At 39.5% G+C, this 20,623-nt stretch overlaps 1 protein-coding gene and 1 long non-coding RNA gene across 9 annotated transcripts in view; one reads left to right on the top strand and one right to left on the bottom strand.

The window, feature by feature from the left end:
- PTPRK (protein tyrosine phosphatase, receptor type K) overlaps positions 1 to 20,623 on the top strand; it is a 608,487-nt gene that overhangs the window by 468,576 nt on the left and 119,288 nt on the right. The gene's annotated exons all lie outside the window — the stretch shown is intronic.
- LOC109312006 overlaps positions 9,591 to 20,623 on the bottom strand; it is a 29,736-nt gene continuing 18,703 nt past the window's right edge. Inside the window, exons 2-4 of the long non-coding RNA XR_002101683.1 lie at positions 19,804 to 19,944; positions 13,564 to 13,630; positions 9,591 to 10,336 (exon numbers count right to left, since the gene is read on the bottom strand). This is a non-coding gene — a long non-coding RNA (uncharacterized LOC109312006). The remainder of the gene's footprint in view (positions 10,337 to 13,563; positions 13,631 to 19,803; positions 19,945 to 20,623) is intronic.

The raw sequence follows: 20,623 nt of genomic DNA, 5'->3' as shown, positions 1-20,623 counted from the left end.
GGGGGGGGGGTCGGACTTGAAGATCTACAAGGTCCCTTCCGACCCTACTTCTATGAGTTTGTTTCTATGATAAGGTAAAGCAAAATAGTTTGATTGCCTTGTACATTTGGTTATGAATTCACCATAACCTTTTAGCTCATAAAATTTCTTTGTAGGGGTTGTGGAATGCTTCTAGCATGTTATTAAAAAGTATGAGCTTTATATATGTGCTTTCCACATTTCTTTCAGTTTACATAAGGGAATCATCTTTTGTATGCTACATGCTAGACTGAACATAAGTTGTTTAAAAACAGCATTTAAAAAGTCACACCCAATATATTTATGAAATGTGGTACAGATATATGTTGCATTTAAAATGAATGAAGACTTCCTGGCTTGAGAGTTAATAGCCAGTGTCAGCTCATCTACTCTGGTATCAAATTGAGGAGAAGATATTTTCTGTGCTCCTAAATTAGTTGACCTCTTTTGAGAAAGGCAATGAGTTTTGGGGGTGATCTGTTTTATTGGACCAACTGCATGGTTGAGATAAAGTTAAACAAGATTTTAAATGCAGTGCATTCTTCCTCAGGTCTGACCATCATGACTACAACATCACTCTAACATTACCATTTTTTTAAATCCCTACATAAAATGTTTTAAAATGTCAGGGGGATTGTTTGATTTTGGTTAATAGTTACTTAAAGTTCTAACACTATGAATAAAATGAAATCCACTGAACAGATTGTTCATTGATGTATGTTAATCATTTGTAAAAGGAGAGAGGAGCATGAGGTAGCAACCCAGCACAGCCTTAAAGCTATCCAAGCCTTTCTATCCTGATACTGGTGGGAAGCATTAAAGACAGTGCTGCTCTTACTGGCTGCCTTTTAAAAATGTTTTTTCTTACTGTAATTCTCATTTAAACTTCTTGCATGCATTTATCTCCTAAACACTTAATGACATTAATGTCTCGCCAGACATTAGTGAGTAGTTTGAGGAGAGCAAGGGTGAGGCTGCTATAAACACTAACAGAGGGAGAATCTGGGTTGTACTCTTCCTGCTTCCAGTTTAGCTCTGTGTTGATACTTGTTTAAATATTTGAGGTATCTAATTTTGCAATGAGAAACAAAACCTCTTCTGAAATTCCAGGTGTTAATTTTCCTTGTCAGAAACAGCAGAAGTATTTAAAGGGGCAGGAGGATTAGGTTTCATAGAGGTACCTTTGTTTGGCCTACCACTTTAATTCAGGGTGTACTTGGGGAGGTTTGTGTGTCTTTCACAAAGATACTAATCTTTAAGAGAAAATGGCTTGATTTGCTTTTTGCACTCCAATGTGACTTCTTTTTGATGTTTGTTTATATGGGGAGACAACACAACCCACTTCCTTATACCACCATTGTTAATAAGGTTCAATGAACTAGACAACATGCACATGGCTGCCTGGCAGCCTGGAGAGCAGCTCCTGTGGGTAAGTCTGGCATGGGGAGGAGTAGGGATTGAGGTCCCCATAGGGAAGGAGAGAGGGAACAAGTTGGTCAGTGCAGGGCTGGGGCTGCTCCCCAGCCATGTGGTGTGTGGGTCTTGAGGCCTGGGGCCAAAATGCAGAGCCCCAGTGGGGAGTGGGATGGGGCCACAGGCAGCTCATGGAGTGGGAACAGGTTGTCCACTGTGGGCTTGGGCTTCCCACACAGCTGCCCTCCCCCTGGGCCTCTGCAGCCCAGCAGGTGAGACCCATCGTGGCAGGGCAGAACAGGGCCAGGCAGGGAAGCTCCTTGCTACTCCGAGCCCCATGCCACCCTGGCAAAGTGGCCTCACCCACCTGGCAGCACTGGGAGTGGTGGTGTGTAGTTGTAATGCTTGCTTCTGCTGGGCAGGCAGGGGGTGCCTTGCTAGCATGGCACAGAGCTTGCAGCAGCAACAAGCTTCCCTGCCCAGGCCCTCTGCCCTGGCATGCTAGGTCCCAGCTGCTGCCCCACAGAGACCCCATGGGAGGGCAGCGGGGCAGGCAGCCCAAGCCCACAGTGAGCAGCCTGCACCCCCCTCACTCCCACAGGCTCTGCTTCAGCCATACTGCCCATGGTGGGGGGGAGCCAAGCTCCATGCTCTGCTACCCTGCAGCAGCTGCCACCTCCAATTGGCAGCAGTCAGGGCTCAGGCTCTGCTTTTGGGGGGGGGGGGGGGGGGGGTGTTGTGGACCTGAGTCCCTGGCTATGTAACCCTGGCAGCTGAGGGCCCCCTTCAGCAGGGCTGAGGGTTAGGGGGGCTGTGGGTGGGGTGTGAGGGGCACCAGCAGGGCTAGGGGGCTGTGAGTAGGGAGTGAAGGGCCTCGACCTGCATCCAGGTAATCGAAGGGGCCAGGGGGAGCTCTGATATTTTCTATGATAAAAAAACCCCAAAATTAAATACCAACAGTTAATAGGTACTTAGAATTTACTTTCCTTTAGTGATTGAGGCACTAGTAGGCTTCCAAATTGCTTTAAAAAGGTAAAAATATCAATAAAACATTGTGTTCAATTAATATCTATCTATCTATCTATATGTGTGTATATGCGTTTATATGTATAGTGGTGTTTCATTTTAATCATGCATTTTGGGGGTTTAATCAGAGAATTTGCAATTTTTATCAGAGAAAACCAGAATCCCTGCCTATAAGACTATTAACCATTAGAATAAATCATGAAGAAAATGGTGCAAGTAGGAAACTTGCAAAAAATTATAACTACTTCAGGAATTAGCATTTGACTCGGTTATTGGTCTGACCCCAAAGAAGGCACATTATGAAATCCTGTAAACATTCCAAATGAATTATTTGAAAGAAGCACTCCAGTGCTAATGTAGGCTGCATTATGCTAGAATATCATCAGTTATGCATTGTATGTAGCAGCCTCCATAGAGCACACTAGTCTGGCAACCAGAAAATTGACTGACATGAGGAGCAGGCAGTTAATCTTTCTTGCCCATCTCAGCCCCAGTCATTGCTGTGCTTTTAGCAACCCTTAACTGATTAGGGCCTGGTCATCTTCAAGGTTGCTGTTAGGGGCAAGGTACTCTGAATAACAAGCTAATGAGCCTTAATGAGATGTAAACAGCTAGGAGCAGGCTGATCTTGCAAAGGTTAGTCAGTGCAGTTAAAAGCAATGTCTTTTAACTTAGTAAGATTTGGGAGATGGTTAGTTCCACTTTCCTGATTTGAATGGCTGCCCACTTTACCAATGGGTATCTTAAATAGCTTGTACTGTACTCAAAAGTAGATGTTATTGTAAACATAGCTACAGCTCTGTCACTTGTTTTTACTTTTCTAGCAGCATAATTAAAGTGATTTCTCATCTCCTATCTCTTTTCTTGGAGCATTAAGGAAATGAGAGAGATTTCTAAGAGCACTGAACTGTTTCCATGCTCAAGTGGCAGATGACAGTAACAGATGTTTTACAACTTTTCATACCTTTGCAAGTAGTCCATGTCATGTTGTTGTCAACACAATCTGGCATCTTTTGCCGTGATTACCTGCACTCCTCAACTGCTAAATGCCAATTGTTATAAGTAGTCACGTAAGATCCTGTAAACACCTGGATTGTTACACTGGTTCAGTTAAATCCAAAACTCTCTTTGTTTTTTAGACTGTGTACAGCCTGTCAGAACCTTTCCTTAAACTTCCCTCTGACAGACTAACCAGCTTTAAAGACTTAGTCAGTTGATTAACTGTGAAGCTCCAGTTGCTGGAGTCTAAACTAGAGAAATTTTATGACTTCCCATTCAATCTTAGTACGAAACCTTGTTCTTTGACTGGGAAAATAGTCTCTGTTGTTAAGGGTTTTTTTAGCAAGATGTACCTCATTATAAGTCCCCTTAACATTCTTCAAAATTGGTAGTTAGTGTCAGGAGAGGTCACAATTTGATACAAATTTGTACAAACGTAAGGCAGTCTGTTACAGTGATGCACAGGTATTGCTTGATCACTAACAAAAGGAATACTTATTATTTAAATTGCGGTTGTCCCAAAGTGGGCTAAGTGCTTTCAAGGTCCTACAGTGCATTCAGTCTAGCAAGAAAAAGGCAAATGTCAGAAGAAGCAAGGAGTAAAACAGAGCAGAGGAAGTATTGTCACATCTCTTGTTAGTTGTGTATTTGTTTGTACAAAATTCGCCTTTTGTCCTCCCTCCAATATTCAGATGCCTTGATTTTTCCCCACAACTCCTCCCCACAGCTTGTGGACTTTCTTATCCAGGATTTAACCATTTCATTTTGCCTAAGTGAACGCTTAGTAAATTAAAGTATGTGACTGCTAGCTTGAAGTGTTAAAGCTGTTTCAGAAGGGGGTCATCAGCAGAGATTTAGAAATGGAGAAAGTAATGTCTTTGCAAATCAGTTCAGAAAGGACAACCCCTAGATAGGGGGGAAAGCATGGAAGAAAACATGGAAATGTCTGTTTTGATTTTGTCTTGCATAAAGGCACCGGATTTTTAAGGTTTTAAGATTGCATTAAGTCAGCAGTGCTGAGCCTTTTCACTCCATGGGTCGCATGGTCAGTGCCATGTTTGTACACAGCTGGATCAGTTGTGCGGGACTTCAAAATTTGTCAGGAGGAATGGAGTCAGCAGTGTTAATTGCCATTGCTCCACCATTCTCAAATTTCTCTGACCCGCAGGGAGCCTGTGGATGGGATGCCATGGCTTCACAGGCTGGATTTTTACCTGTGGACCAGGGGTTGAGAATCCCTGTTTTAGGCTCCTGGTCTTCTGTCTTAGTAATCATAATGGCTAGTTGCTGCCTATTTCCAAAATCAACCCTCAGGAGACTAATAGAGTTTGAAACTACAAAGCCTAAACCTGAGAAGTTTCCCTAATTCAGAGGACACTGGACATGTGTAAGAAAAATCTTTAATTTTCACTGAAAGGCAGAGAAACATTTTAACTTTTTTATTCCAAACAAGTAAAAAAAAAAAAAAAAAAAAAAAAAAAAAAAAAAAACAAAGCTTACTGATTACTGGGGTTGAAAGCTTAGAAACCTCTTTTCTAAATATTGCTGACTGTTCGCTGTCCTTTTGCACACAACCTTTGGAAAAAAAATAATGCTGGACAATTTATTTTTGGAGGAGATTCCATGAAAGTTCATGGCTTCAGGTAGTAAAGTTTCTACACATTGATCAGTGTTTATCAAGAGTACTGTAATCTGGTTCCTTTCATAAAGTCAGAGCTACTGAGCATGTGATTTAGCTGAGACTTTCAATTTTTGTGGATGGGGAAAGAATAGTTTTTAACACTCATTGTTGCCCAGAAAAGCTTGAAAATACGAAATGTGTATTCTTGAAAAGCTTAAGTACCAAAAGATTTTTTAAAGGTTTTTTTCCTTTAAAATAAAAGGCAGACTCTATTCTATGAGCCTGTCTTATTTTCAGCCTTTTCAGTTTGATAGACTAGTGCCAGTTAAAGCTCCCTTTCCAGTTGATACCTGAGGCTGAGCCAGCATACCTATTGATTATCTAGTGCAGTGGGCTTTTCAGCCCGTGGGCTGGATGAGCAGTCCCAGGTCTGTCTGTGGGCTGCTGGATCCCATCCATGGGTCTTGTCCAGCACGTGGTGTTGGCCCAGCAAAGGCCCAATCCAACTGCATGGAAAGAGCCCTCCTGGGACCCGTTCTCATGTGGCTGCATTGGGCCTCAGCCAGCCCTCCTGCAGCTGCATCGCAGTTACATTCTACCTGCATGAGCAGCAATTCTCCCAGACCTTTTAAAGTATTTTAAAGTTACGTTTTTTCAGCCTGTGACCTTTGGCATTCATCTGGTTCAGAACTTTGAGTATCCAAGTGTGAATCAAATGTGCTGAACATCCCCATTTCATGTTGACTTGTGCTTCATACCCATGACACTTCATCTGAGAAATGTAAGTATTTGTTTAAGGTACCAAGCCATATATGTCTCAGTTTTGAAACCATTGGCCCAAACCTCTGGAACTGAAATATCATATTGGGCCCTGTGGTCCATATATTTCAGCACTGTCTCCAACAGTGGCCAGCAGCAGATGCTTCAAGGAAGGTACAGAAAACCCCACAGGAAGGCAGATATAGCATAATCTGCCCCCTGAAGGTCTTGTCTTGATAGACCTGATAGTTAACATAACTCCTGAAACATGAGTTTTTATATGGAGTGTAAAACTCTAATATATCCCTTCCATAAACTTAAAAGACAAAAGCAGGTAGTGAGGAGAGAGATGAAACATTAGTCATTGACTTTTCCCTGTAAATATCTGTGCCTAGGGCTCCTTGAAATACTATTAATTTGTTTGTTAGTTTTGAAGTGGTACTGTAACTGTGATGGTCCAGGAGATATGAGAGAAATAGCCAAGTTTTTAAATGTAATGCATTCTTTATCAGGTCTGAGGAAGAATGTGCTGCATATGAAATCTTGTCTAACTGTATCCCAACTGTGCTGTTGGTCCAATAAAATGTATCACCCAGATAAATGCTTGCCTCTCTATTGATTTAATTCTGTTAAGCAGTAAGGGAGATTTGGATTTTGAACAAGCAAGAGTCATGCCTGTAAGAATCAATCTGCAGACTGGTTAAACTGTCCCAAATACCCTTGGTCCAGCTCTGTACACAGTAGGGTAATGCTATATGACTCTGGAGACAGAATAAAAAATATTTTGTATGATCTGTCTAAAATGCCATGGGGTACTGGGGTGGAGCTCTCAAAAGGCTCTCTGATGTTTCTTTTCTACTCAAAGGAAGTCTTTAGTGTGGTTGATTGTTACAGTTCCTCATAAAGAAGCCAGTGGCTTTAAAGGGAGAGCAGGTAAGGGGTTTGGAGGTATGTATGCATAGCTTTGTGCCATTCTCCAGAAGGTTAATATTTAACAAAATATTAAATTAAAAAAATTTAAATTTTTTTTAAAAAGAAAATTTTTTTTAAAATGTTATTAAATTTTTTTATGGACACTCAGCAGAATTTTGAAGTCTTTCAGGAGTAATCAGAGAAGGAAAACATTGTCCTTTTTATCCTTAGCCTTTTATTATGCTCAAACAGTAAATCTCTTCACATGCAACATAATGCTGGTGTCCAGTGATTAACCCACACATCCAAACTGTATTGTATAAGCCTATGTGTCCTTGCCTCAACTAATTGGCTATTTTTCCCTTTTGTATTCCGTTGTGATTGTATAGTGACAGTGATTCAACGTGTACAACATAAGACACAAAAAAAATTTAATGCTTCACTTATTCAACAAGCATGATTGACATCCTCTCAGGGTACTGCTACAATAGTGCTGGTCTGGCTATCACATGAACAGTTGTTGTTATAACTGTGCAGCCAAGACATCTGTACTGGTATAGTATAATTTTAAAAAGACAAAATAAGGTAAAATTGTGGAGCATGATTGGCAGCTAGAACAGTAACGTCTAGAATAAGTAAGCACATGGTAAACAGTGGTGACTCCTGTTGCAATTAAAGAACTAATCCTTTAGGTCTGCATGTGAATGAAAACGAAGTTTGTTGTTTTTGCATTTAATGACACCATCTGTTCTATATTTCAGTTTAAAGCAAGATCAATTGCTCATGAATTAATCACTTTTTATACAAAACATCTCATTTTAAATTAAAATAACTAAGATTCAGCAGCACCTAAGATTGTTTTCCTTATGCTGCTTTCAGTAATTTGCTGAGTTTACAGCCTATTTTTGCCGAATGTATTACTGTTGATCTCAGCTTCTATCTGGCTATCAGATTGACAGTATTCTTGAATCCTTTTTTAAAAGCATTTGTGTGCTTCAGAATCATAGAATAGAATAGAAACATTTAGAGTAAGTAACAGAACATGAAAATTAGTTATTTTTATATTTTCACTTCTTACATAAGCAAAAAAATGGCCTTCTGAAAGTCTAGCTCATTTAAAGGAAAACTGCAATAATGTGCTACAATACTTTAGATAGATGCATATTTACTCACTAAAAAAATCATTACATTTATATTACATCGTACAGAAATCCCTATCTCCGTTTTGTGAGTAAGTGTATTTTTGAGTTCTGAAATCTTCCTAGCAAGGGCCCCATTTCACACTGTATGCTGGGGGCTTTAAGGCTAGGGACAGACATTCAAAAAGCCTGAGTCTGAATTGATTCAATATTTACAGGTTAGTCTAACCTGGCTAGGCTAAGCCAGTTTGTAATCACACAGACATCCCCTCTGGACTAAAAAAATGCAGGCGCATGTCTGAAGTGGCTCAGCCTAGAAGCCAAGGGCACTAAAGTAGCCTTCCTTTCCCTTTCTATAGTGCTGAGCTGAGGGCTTGGCCAGGCCCTGGCAGGGCACTGTTATTAGGGAGGGGCTTCCCCTCCTGAGCAGCCCAGCAGGGAATTGATAACAGTGTTTATTAGCCCTATCTCATTGTTTATCACCACATTAAGAAAACAACACACGGACATTACCAGCTACATGTTGATTCTGCCTTTGTCCCATCTGCTACAGCATAGACTGTAGCCAACATGTGGTCTGCTAGCTAATGCTGAGAGTTGTCTGTGTAAGGCAGAGAGGACAGCAGCATCCCAGCTTAGAGGGGAGGGGGGAGCAGAAGCCAGGCAGATGCCTGTAGTGTCTGCCAGAGTTGCAGCCAGGGAGCAGAGGGGAGGGGCCAGCTCTGTGGAGTAGAGAGCCCTACCCAGCCCAGAGAGCATGCCAGGATGCTGGGGGAGTCTGGTTTATCTTAAACCAGCAAGGCATCTGGGACAGACATTGATAAACTAGCTTGACCCAACTCAGTTAAGTCTGATACTACATTCAACCAGGTTTATCTCAAACCGATTTCAGCCATTTTCAAACTGGCTCGTGCACTGAACATATGTTCTGTTACAGATTTAAACCAGTTTCTGATCATTTGAACTGGTTTGTGTGTAATGTCTGTCCCTAGCCCAGGGCTCTGATCCTGTAAAACCTATCTTCACTATGAGTAAAGATGTCTCCTGTCCAGAGAGATTTTTGTTGAACCATGTTCCAGTTCCCAGAGTGGCTTCTGCCAACCCTCTTGACTAGAATGTTATTGGAAAAAGAACTAATAACGTGTGAATTGTGACTTATCACAGTTTAATCTAACTCAAAATAGAAAGCAGATATTCAGCATTAATTTGGGGAGGGTTTTAAGAGGGGAGAGTGTTCCTGGAACAAGCACTGTTTATTAAAATTCCCTATTTTAAAAGTTTGCTTTATACTTAAGGTGACCATATGTCCTGGTTTGACCAGGACAGCCCCAGATTTTATAGGCCGGCCGCAACTGGTTGGTGAAAAGACCCGGGGTAGAGCAGCATGGTATGCCAGGCATGTGGATTGGCAGGCATATAGTCATCTGAAGATGCCATGTCAGAGATGCCTCTGATGTGACATCTTCAGGTGACTATATGCCTGTCCATCCTTGTAGAGACACACAGTGGCAATGATGCCTGCCTGCCCACCTACCTGGAGCACCATACCACCCCACCTCCCTGTCAGACTCTAATCCAAGATTGGATGGGACCAGCTTATGGAATCTGGGACTGTCCTAGCCAAACTGGGATGTATGGTCACCCTATTTATATTTAGTAAAGTTATTGTCACCTTAGTCAGCTTATTCAATCCTTCCTCTCCCCCAAAATGGCTACCATATTCTCTTCTATACAGCATGCCTTGGAATACAGTACATACCTTGTTTTTGAAAGGCAGAATGAAGAGAAAAGATTTTTTCCAGAGTTATGGTTGGATAGAGCAAGGACAGAGCTTAATCATGACCTGACACACCCTCCATTTACTGTTCAGCTAAATCTGAAACCTGAGCTAATGCTAAAGACTGCCCTCCATGGGTAGATCTGTGACTTTCAGAAGAGCTAAGGACTATCTAAGTCTGTAAAATAGGAGTAGAGGGACTGGAAGCAGCTAGCAGACAACTAACTTGCCCTAAGAAAGATTAGCTTCATTAATGGAATATCAAGATCTTTAAAGAGGAGAGACAATCATTAAGACTGCTGGAGTGAAGAACAATAAGCTATTACATTAGCTGATTCCTTCAGCTGCCTGAATAGTAATGCAACAGCTGCTGTGCTATGGAGTGGGGATCAAAGCAGGGTGACTATCCCAGGCAGGAAATCAGATTCCCCACTTAATACATGCACCCCAATTTTGGGGGTTGATTTGGGGAAGAAAGGTACATACTGGATGCAACAAATACAGTACTTACCTGGCTCTAGCATAAATGCCCTACTGCAGAATAATGTTATCCCCTTCTTTCCTGATGTTCGAATAAGGTTTATGATTTATGCAAAGATGCATCTGATTGATAGATTCAGAATGCAAGTCTCCTGATGCTCAGTTCCAATTCCAATGATTAGATCTCCTTACCTCTCAAGAGGAAAAAAAAACAATTTTGATCTTAAAAAAGCTAAACCTGGAAGTTTCTGTGTAACTATGGTATCATTATGTTATCCAACTACACTAAAAATATGTGGAGATTAAGAGTTTTTTCTGCTTTTATAACAGCCAATTATATTCTATGTTCTGATAAACTCTTGAATAACAAAATTAAATGATTTTTTAGTATGCCGTTCAATTTAAAATGATACTGTCAAATTTAATTTTTGTAGGTCTTCAGGTTACCATTTTTTTTAAATTATATATTTTTAATATCCCCTTCCCTGCCCCAAGTTAGGATTTTTCCATTTGGCAAATACTAACTGCCCTTTTTCCCTCTTCTATGTGTTTTGAATGCTGATGACAATAAAACATTAGTCTTATATGTCAGGAAAACTTTTGAATGCAGATTTGTCACATTGCATCACTTCTGCACCAACCAATTTTTAATCATTGTTGCAGAAGTAAAAATAAGAAACACTAAGCATTTTAGCTGTGGCTACACAACCAAGAATGTTTTGTCTTTTTTATAATCAATAATGTTATTGATGCTATATTATACACAGAAATAAAGGTTCAGGAGGATACTGTTGCTATCCCCACTCACTCCTTCCCCCCTCTTTGTTTTGTAAGCTACTCTGAGCCTTTTGGTCAGGGTGGTGTGTGTGTGTGTGTGTGTATGTATATGTATATATTTTTATCATGGAACCACATACAAAGATGAGGCAAAATTCTACTAGATACTAAACATCTGAAGGGTTTTTCTTCTCATTTAAATCCTGATTTAATTAATTCATTTTTAATCTTGCTTTGTATATACACTTTTTTGTTTTGAAAGAAATGCTGGTTTGTATAAACATTCAAACATGCTGATTTGCAAATAAATATAGCTTTTCCATTACGTATGGTCTGTACACTTATACATTTATATAAGCAGTTATACAACTTTTACATTTATTCTGATTCTTAATTTTAAAATTGTTGTTAAAAGGTGATGAATGGCAGTTTTCTGGAAATTGGAAGTCATTTTAAAATGAACAAAAGAGTGTAGGTGGCGTTAAATAAAATAGCGTGGGCAGGAGACACATGGTTGGTGTTTTAAATAACTGATTCCTTAAACAAAGGATATATTAACCTTAGTTAGTTGCATTGTTTCTCATCACTGAGCCAGACTTTCAGAATTTCTTAATGACATTTTTTCCCAAATGCTACAGCAGTTTGTGCCCAACTCCATTGAAATTAATGGGTGAAATCCATGGGAATTAGATGCCCAGTTTTTCAAAATATCCTACTAAACATTTATATGCCTCTTTAGGTCTCTAAGAAATTTTGAATATCTAACCCCGTTTACTTTAGAATTACTAGGTTACATTCTCTCTTGATGGTTTTGTTCAAAATTCATTTGTCGGATTTCAGAAGGGGAATCACAGTTTCCTACTTTTTCAGCTTTAACTCAGGTACTTAACATTGAATTAAGCTAGAAAAAACGGAAAAAAAGGAAAAATATCTTTACATCTAGTAGTTATACTGAAAAGAAAACTAATTAAGGGAAAACCTTTCTACACAATAGAAACTGGATATAATGACATTTGGAAGAAGGTAAATACCACCATTTGCTCTATTGTAAAAACATAACGTAACATAGATAATTAATGTAGTACATGATGATATTGTGGCAGATTTATAAAGCTTGAATTGACCTCCAAAGTTACAGATGTTCCCTTTAATTTTGTATGTAGTGAAGAAAACCTTCATTAAAATGAAAAACAGTATGAAAATTTGCAGAGGGGAGTACATTATTTTTTTATTTATTTAAATAATTTTACAAGGTAGTAGTAAGCTAGACTTCAACAGTGTCTTAATTTCAAATTTAACTTCATGCTTTTAAAAAGAAAAAAATAAGAGGATTAAAAAATATATATCATTCTTATCTACCCGTCATCACATTATGCTTCTAAAGTAGGCCAGAAATTCAGCCTCAGATCTTGATAGAGACATGATACTGGACATAGTGGAACATATGTTATTCATCTATAATTTAGACATAAGATCCATTAGAAACATCAGCTGAACTGAATTTCTTAAGGTGAAGACTGAAATTTGATGTAGTATGAGTACAGAGTAATGTATATAGATGATGAAGGACATTTATCTGTCCTTTCTAATTCTGATCTACTTGTAAAGTCATGTCCCCTTTCAAATCCATTAGAAACTCATAAGTAATATAATAGGACATGCAGTTTTGGCATTACTTGCTGCATTGTACGTATATCTTGATAGAACAGATCACTTGGGAGTTTTGCCTCAGCTGTATGCAATCTTTCCCTTTTGGCCACTGGAGGATGCTGTAGCAACCACCTGCAGTACCTAGGCATCCATGAGGTTTAAAGAAAGAAGCTGAACTTGAATGAAATGCAGTACAGTGTTGTTGCCATTCCCTTGTGCAGTACTGGAACCACATCATCCACAGGCAGGTAACAGCAGTTAATAGACGTGAGAAGCTTAAAAAAAATTCCTGCTCAGCATTGTGGACAGTTTGAGAGTTTCAAGTTTGATGTGCCAAATGAAGCACTTGGGGCAAAAGAGCACTCTGGCCAGTGGGAGAGAAGGTCAGAGCAGGGGTCTGGATTGTTATAAGTGAGTAGTTTGTGTGTGCACAGTGATGTGTACATTCACATCATAACATGAAGGTTAGTTAAAAAATAAGAACAATAACCCCCCATACACACAATTATGATGATTATATGAAGATGGCAAGGTAGACTTGCATATTATAAACTATGTAAATCACATGCTTATAATCTCATTATTATTTTTGTTCCGATTCATAGTTTTCAAATTCTTGGGCCTGTTTCCATTTTGTGTTCAACTATTTAGTATTTCTGTAGTGCTGTAATTAGTCATTTAAGTCGAATAGCAGTCTCTTTTGCTCCTTAATTGGAAGACCAAAACTTTATTTTATAAGCAGAAAAAAAAAAGTACGAGATTTCAGGTTGTATATAGAAAATTCTCATATGTTACACGTATAAAAATGTTTACACCGTTTTTTGCAACATTTTTAGCTTCTGACCTATATATGTCCTCAAACAAAACTAAAAAATAACTTATATGAATGTTCACTGGAAACAAATGAAAAATGATCATAGTAATAACAAAGCAAAGTAATAAATTATAGTCAAAGGAATATTGTGAATACTTTCTGTTCAATATTTACCTACCTGTGTACAATGGTTAAACAGATGTTTTTAAGAGAAGGTGTGAATCTTCTGCTCAGTTTTGGTACAGCTGCAAACCTTCAAATTAAAAGTCAGAATTTCATTTTCTTTTCTCTGCTGATGATGTCATTTCCAAATATCTTTAGACAATTCATTCTTACTAGATCCCTGTATTAATTACAGTCCCAGGCAGTTTTCCTTTGAATTTTGTGTTTTATGACACGTTTTGCATTGTTTTTACTGTTGTTGCATGCTTCTTTGACATGCTGATTCATGTTTTACAAGCTAGGTTTTGCTTATCTAAAGGAATGAGTTTAAAGAGGTTACACCTTATTATCACCCCAGCATTTCTACTTCTTGTAGGCTATATATCTCCTTCTAATTTAAACTCCAAAAAATGTAGTGGGATTTGTGCAACTAGGCTGAGCTACAGAAATCGATGGAATTTATTATCAAGGGATGTCTAATCTCTAAAGCTAATACAAGATTTCACAGCTATTGATTACATGTGAAGGATACACAAACTGTTAATCATGCATGGAGGCAATAGAATAAACATACCATCAAAAGAGAACAGACAAGTAATTGTCAGCAGTGCAGATATATCTTGTCTCTTTACTGTGCCTTGAAACAGAGACAGCTATATTTTGAATAAGAAAAAATATGTACTGAAATATATTGCATATCCCCTGGTATGATAATACAGGTGATTATCTCTGAATTATGTAATCATTCAGCTGTTTTCCTCATTTCCTGAGGCCTCTGGTCAATAAGAAATTTGTAAGCTGGCTTAACAGGTTAGTTGCCGGAAAAAAATGAAGGAAGAAAAAACGCATAGATTTTCATGTTCTCAATTATGGGTTTCATATGAAACAAAAAAAATCCATAGTGCTAGCAAAAAAGGTGAATGCCATCCTTTGGTAATAACCAAATAGAAGGAAGGCATTACATTTCAACATTAGGCATATACAAATATACCATGTACACTGTATATACAGAAACTTTTTTGTGTGCATAAATATTTTGCATGTATACATATTGTTTAGCATATGTATGTTCAACCTTGGTGAGCTTGTATAGGGAGATATCTAATAATAATACCTTGCTGTGTTGCATAATTATTGTAGAAATGCACATTTGTTTACTTTCCTTTCAAATCATAGAAATTTCTTGTTAATCTTGAAGTGCAAGTTGCCCACTTGACGATAAACATTGCTTTTCTAAACCATATAGGACCAGACTATTCTACTTATTGGGTGTCTAAGTGGGCTTAGGTGCCCTATGGGCAATTCTGTTTCACCATGATCAAATCCTGAAAATCCATGAATGAATCTACTTTTGTAACATACAATATTTACCTTTAAAAATGAGTCTTAAAAGAGTAGCATGGAAAAGAAGGACCCTCCTGCCTGCATTAACCATGTTTCAGGGGCTTGGCTAAGGTGGAATAGAATCTCACTTGGGTCCACTTAAATCCACTTAAGCACCCTTGAGTCCAGTTACATGCCTAATCAGTAGAATAGAATCTGGCCCATAGTTGTGATGAATCACTCTTGAATGACTCTCATGCTGTTTCTTTCAACTGAGTTGTAATTCTTCTTTGTAATGCTCTTTAGTCACTGGCACTTGTTGGCAAGCAGAGGAATTAAAAGCCAGAGATTTCCAATTTGGGTGCTTACAGTTGTGTACCTAAATAACTGGGTCAAGATTTGAAAATTGTAGATGCCTGAAGTTAGGCTCTTAAGTCCACATTTAGAAACTCAAATTAGTGTGTACATTTTAATAAGTGCTGAGTCTGAGGGATATGTAATTTCCTTCTGATAATTTTTGAGTAATGGATATTGGCTTGTTTGGTTAGTTTTGTCTGTACATCTATCTACTTGTTGTTATAATTGCTGTTTATAATTCATTGGAAGCTGCCCTACAACGCAGGCAGGCAAGGAGCAGAAGATGGCTTTAGATAACCACTTACCAACTGACACTAGAGAGTCATTAAAGGATGATGACAGTACTGTTACCTTAGATCTTACCTGCCAAGCCTACATAACTGGTTCCGACTAGGGATGACTAAAGACTTGCCAAACACAGAAAAGCAAAATATCTTGGCAGGATTTTCAGAGCAATTTGTCACAACAGACCTCTCTTTCAAGGACCCCAGACTGAAATATAGAACTTTGCTGAATACATAAAAAGGTGTCTACCTAGCTTGCATTCAGAGGGGGGTAAGGATTTAGGCAAGACAGACATGTATGTAGAGTGCTGTCTTACAATTCTACTAGATAGATATTGATTTTTTTTTTTTTGAGTTCTATGGTCATTTTACACCTCTGGCTACAGATTCCTAGAGGCAGAAAACACTAATGGATTTGTAGATTAAGAATGGCTGATATGTACAGGATACTGTAGTCCAGGTCCGTGACTAAGGGTATGTTTGTGAAGCAGGCTGCAGTGTAGTATAATATATTCAAGCTACCTTGGGTGCCAGAAATGGTCTGCCTGCAGCAGCAGAGAGCTTTGTGCAACCTTATTTTCTATGCCAGGAAAGGAAAGACAGTTGGATATGAATGACCACAGTATTCATTAGAATTACTCCAAATATAGGTTGGTGTGATTTAGAGCAGAATTTGACCTAAGATGTACAGGGTGTTAGGGTTTAACTAATGATAAGTTTAAAGGAAAGAAACACTGGAGAACATGAACACACACCCTTTTGCATGCATGTTCTGTGCATCCCGATTCATTGCAAGTAGTGGCAAGAAATGAAAGTAAGCAGTAAGTTTATATAACTTATGTCCCCTTTACACATTACAAGTATTGCACAATTAACTGGTTAACTGCACAATTACCTTAAGACCAGCTGCACGCAGTAAAGTAAGTATCACTCCGTAAAAAGCCCCAACCAGCTATATAGTTAGACCTCTAAAATGTATACTAACTTTATTGCTGATTCCTATTGCATTTTAATTTGCACATGTAGCAGGGTCTCCCCTGTGGCTGGGAACCCCATCAGCTGACAAGGCTTCCAGCTGCATGGGTGCACCATGCCTAGGGTGAAACACCTGAACCCTGGCACAATCCTCAGGGCTCAGTGATGTGTCAAACCACCAGACCCACACACGCAGATGGAAGCAAGTGTCCTGCATGTGACAGGGCTGTTGATCCTGGTTGTGTATGTGTCCCATGGGAGCTTCCTTCTTGCCAATGCTGGTGGGAGCCCAGGATCAGGCTCCCCCTCCACTGGCAATAAGGCATGATTGGCTCTAACGTGCAATCCCACAATCATGCCTCCTGCCATGCACATGTGGCCTGGGAGGAGGTTCAATTGTGTGGATCATACATTAGATCAAGTTGTACCTTTACCTGCACATATAAACGTGGCCTTAAACTCAGTAAGTTGTCCTTGGAAAGTGGCATGCTTTAAATAACATGTCATGCAGTTTTAAACTCCACACCAAAAAAGAGGAGGGAGCCTTATTGTTACTTTCTGAGAGTCTTAGTCCAGGAAGAGATTCCATATTTACTGCAGAGTAAGTGAAGATGGAGTATACTGACTTCTGACCCATAGTGTTTACCAGCTTAGGTTTCATGATACCACTGAAATGCATCTATTTTTGATGACTTGCTAGTGCTCCCACCATCCAATTATGGGATTTCCGTCACCCTGCCTGACCTCAATCAGGATATATGCCAGACAGAGCATTTCAGCTAGGGACTGTTAGCTGCTGTTCATAACTTAATTATGGTCTAGTATCTTAGCCCATGTGCCCCAGTTCACTTTCAAATTACTTGGTCAGTTATTACCTGCTGCCAAACCACACACACACTCCTGTATACAGCGCCTAAAGGGGCACCATTCTTGCAGAGATCAACAAGCATCAGTGATGCCAAACTGCTTCTGAATAAATATCATACAGAATCTCTTATTGAGACCCCTTTAAATTTGATCTTTAGAAATTCATCATAGCTTAGTCTGGTGGCTTTTGGTACATGATTATTTTTGTCATTCATAGCATTCCTGATCTTTTCTTGGCCTCTTGCAATTCCTGTCTCATGCGCCAGGTTGATGACAACTCGTGTCTTCTGTTGAGGGAGGAGTTCAGTGGCATGCTCTCTGCAAGAACTGTTTTAAAGTTGCTGAGTTCTAATTATCCCAGTTTCAGACCAGGAAATGTTTCATTTTTCTGGGATAGTTGCCTAAGCCCAAGGGATGACAGGAGTCATGCAGACAGGAAGGGAAAGACCTTTTCTTTATTACTTAGACCCCTGCAAGACAGGAAGGGACTGACCCTGAAGAGGGCACAGTAAGCCAGTTGGGGCAACAAGGGAGGAAAAGAGGGGGAGGACAGAAAGAAGAACCTGAGCAGATGCACTTGCACTGTTCTCAGGTGTATTTCTATCCTGGGTGAATGAATATTAATAAGGAAAGGGAAAATAACTAAAAAATATCTTTTTTGCATTTTTTTGAATGCCAGGGCATTAAAGCAGCTCCCTCAGAAATTTGACTCCCTTTATAGGGGATTTTAAAAAATCAAGTTGACTATCAATAAACTACCTTAGTAGTTTATTGCATTTTGGCTTTTGGCTGTCAATGTGTGTTTAAAATTCCCATCTCACTGCTTTTGCTGCTGCTGCCACCACTGCTGCCCAAAGCTTGAGTGTGCCCATGAGTGATGCATCAGACCACCTCAGTTGCCAGACTTCTCCAGTTATTCTCCTCTTGCTGAAGTGCCAGTGACAACAGTGCAAGTCACTGTTAATATGAACTGTAATGAGTTTGGTTAAAATCATGTTGACGTAACAGGCAACATATTTAATTGCGGAGCATAGAAATTCGGAGCTGGTTCCTGATTATAATGTCACACAATCAGAAACAGTCCAAGGAAAAGCTGGTTAAAGCATTGTATAAACTGGCACTCAAGAAGCTCTGTCCTTGTTATCTGAGGAGTTTACCTCTGCTATAATATTTGTCTCATTGTTTTCAATTTCACACCAACAAATGTGTGTTTTATCTTCTGGTCAGAAAATCCACTTTCTTTTTTTTCAGATAAATGAAATTGAAATTGTGTATTGCAATCAACCTTTAGGATTTCTGATGATAGGCAGCAGTGGTAAAGTACTTGTCATGTTTCAGTGTACTTATTTTGTGTACATCTTTGAAAATAGGTTTTTTTGTCACAAGCTTTAGGACATCTTCTATTTTCTCTGATTGACAGCAGGGTAATAAGTTTTATCATTAAAAATTGGTTCGGGGAAATGCATGCTCTGCCCTTGTTTCTTTTGTAACTGTGAAGGCTTTTGTTTTCACATCTATCTCTGAATAAATGGAGATAATCTCTGCAAAGAGGCTCTAATATTGACCTGTCATACCACGTGTTGCTTATCAAGTGTGAAAGAAATTGAATTTCATTTTATCTGTTATCTTGAGCTACTTATTAAATCATCCTGCTGTTGAGAGGTGGTGTGGGGTCAACAGGTTCTGTCTTTTCTTGCCATCTATCCCTCTGTTATTAACCTTTAGAGAATTACTAAAGCTGTTCTTTATTTTATCCTATAAAGTTGGGTTAAATCTTCTTGATCCCTAAATTGTTACCAGTGAATGCCATGCACACGTAATCCCCTTATTTGATACAGTTTTGAACATGGGTTGATGGGCAGTATACATTTAGAAACCTCTTTTTCTTTTCTTCCTCCTCTTTTCATCTTTAGGTGTGATACACTTTCAGTTCAGCCTTTGTCCTGGAGATCTGCATTTGTTTAAAGTAAATTAGTCATGGATTGCCACTGTCACTGATTATTAAATATACCTTATTTTTACAGTGATAGCCTTCTCAAAGTGAAGTTCCATTGTGCTTAGTGCTGTGAACACATGGTTAGAGAGCCTCTGTCTTTGAAATCTTAGTCAAAGAATAAAGGCTTTAGCTCAGATTATTGGCCTGAGTTTGAGAGAAGCTAATCATTGCTACCTATGTTAACAAAAAGAAGTGGGGAGAGCAAAATGAGGGAATTGGCCTTGATCGCTCTGGACATGTTAAATCCTGTACTTGCATCAAGCCACCTCTGTTGCAGAACTCCTCAAGTTATGCTTCTTTTGCTGCACTACCAATGAAATCAACTTAATATGAACTGTAATGAGTGTGGCCACAGAGCTATTGGATCTGACTCAGGGAGCTGCAGGGGTTTCAGCAGTATTCAGCAGCAGAGAGGTACTCTGCCCGTGCTGTGGCCAGGCAGCAGGGGACTTACGTGTTCTTTTTCAGGTGGCATGGTTCTTTTTCATGCATGCCATGGCTAGACATTGGGGAAAAGCAGCTGGGTTTTGGCACTGGCCTTCCTTCATCTTGAGCTTTGTCCTTCCATTCTGGTGCCAGAAAGTGTTGCCAAACTCTATCTTAAATAATTATAAAAATATCAAAAAGATATGCAGAGATGCAGAATTGGACAACTGCTTAAGTACCTTGCTAGATGAGGGATTTAAAGTGCTTGTGTCCAGAGTACTGCATTCATTCAGCTCAGACTGTAGGCATAGCATTCTCAGTGGGGGATCTTACTTGCTATAGTGTGTGGAGCTTCCTCTATCCTTGGTCTAACGTGGCCCCAAGGTTGCCTATCTGAGCATGCTATAAGACTCATCTATTCAGTCAGACATTTTCTGAGGGAAGATGTTGACTGGGGTGAAGAACAGGTTTGCATTGGGTTTATATTTAAATGTATAGGTAACCCTCGCTTGGCACCCTTAATTGGTTCCTGAAAAGCCAAGTGTTAGGCGAAACGAGCATTAAGCAAAACCAAAAGTATTTGATGACCCAAGATGGCGACTGCAAGTGTCTTAGTTTCATAGTTTCTAGGGTCGGAAGGGACCTGAGCAGATCGAGTCCGACCCCCTGCCATTGCAGGAAAGAGTACTGGGGTCAAGCAACCCCAGCAAGGTGTACATCTAGCCTGCTCTTAAAGACCCCCAGGGTACGAGCCAGCACCACTTCGCTTGGAAGTTGGTTCCAGATCCTAGCCGCCCTGACAGTGAAGTAGCACCTCCTGATATCTAGCCTAAATCTACCTTCTGCCA

The sequence above is a fragment of the Crocodylus porosus genome, unplaced genomic scaffold (genome assembly GCF_001723895.1).
Source record: "Crocodylus porosus isolate Cpor-Errol unplaced genomic scaffold, CroPor_comp1, whole genome shotgun sequence".
Classification (NCBI taxonomy): Eukaryota; Metazoa; Chordata; order Crocodylia; family Crocodylidae; genus Crocodylus; species Crocodylus porosus.
Note: the sequence above shows the minus strand (reverse complement) of the source record. Positions and strands in the feature narration are given on the sequence as shown.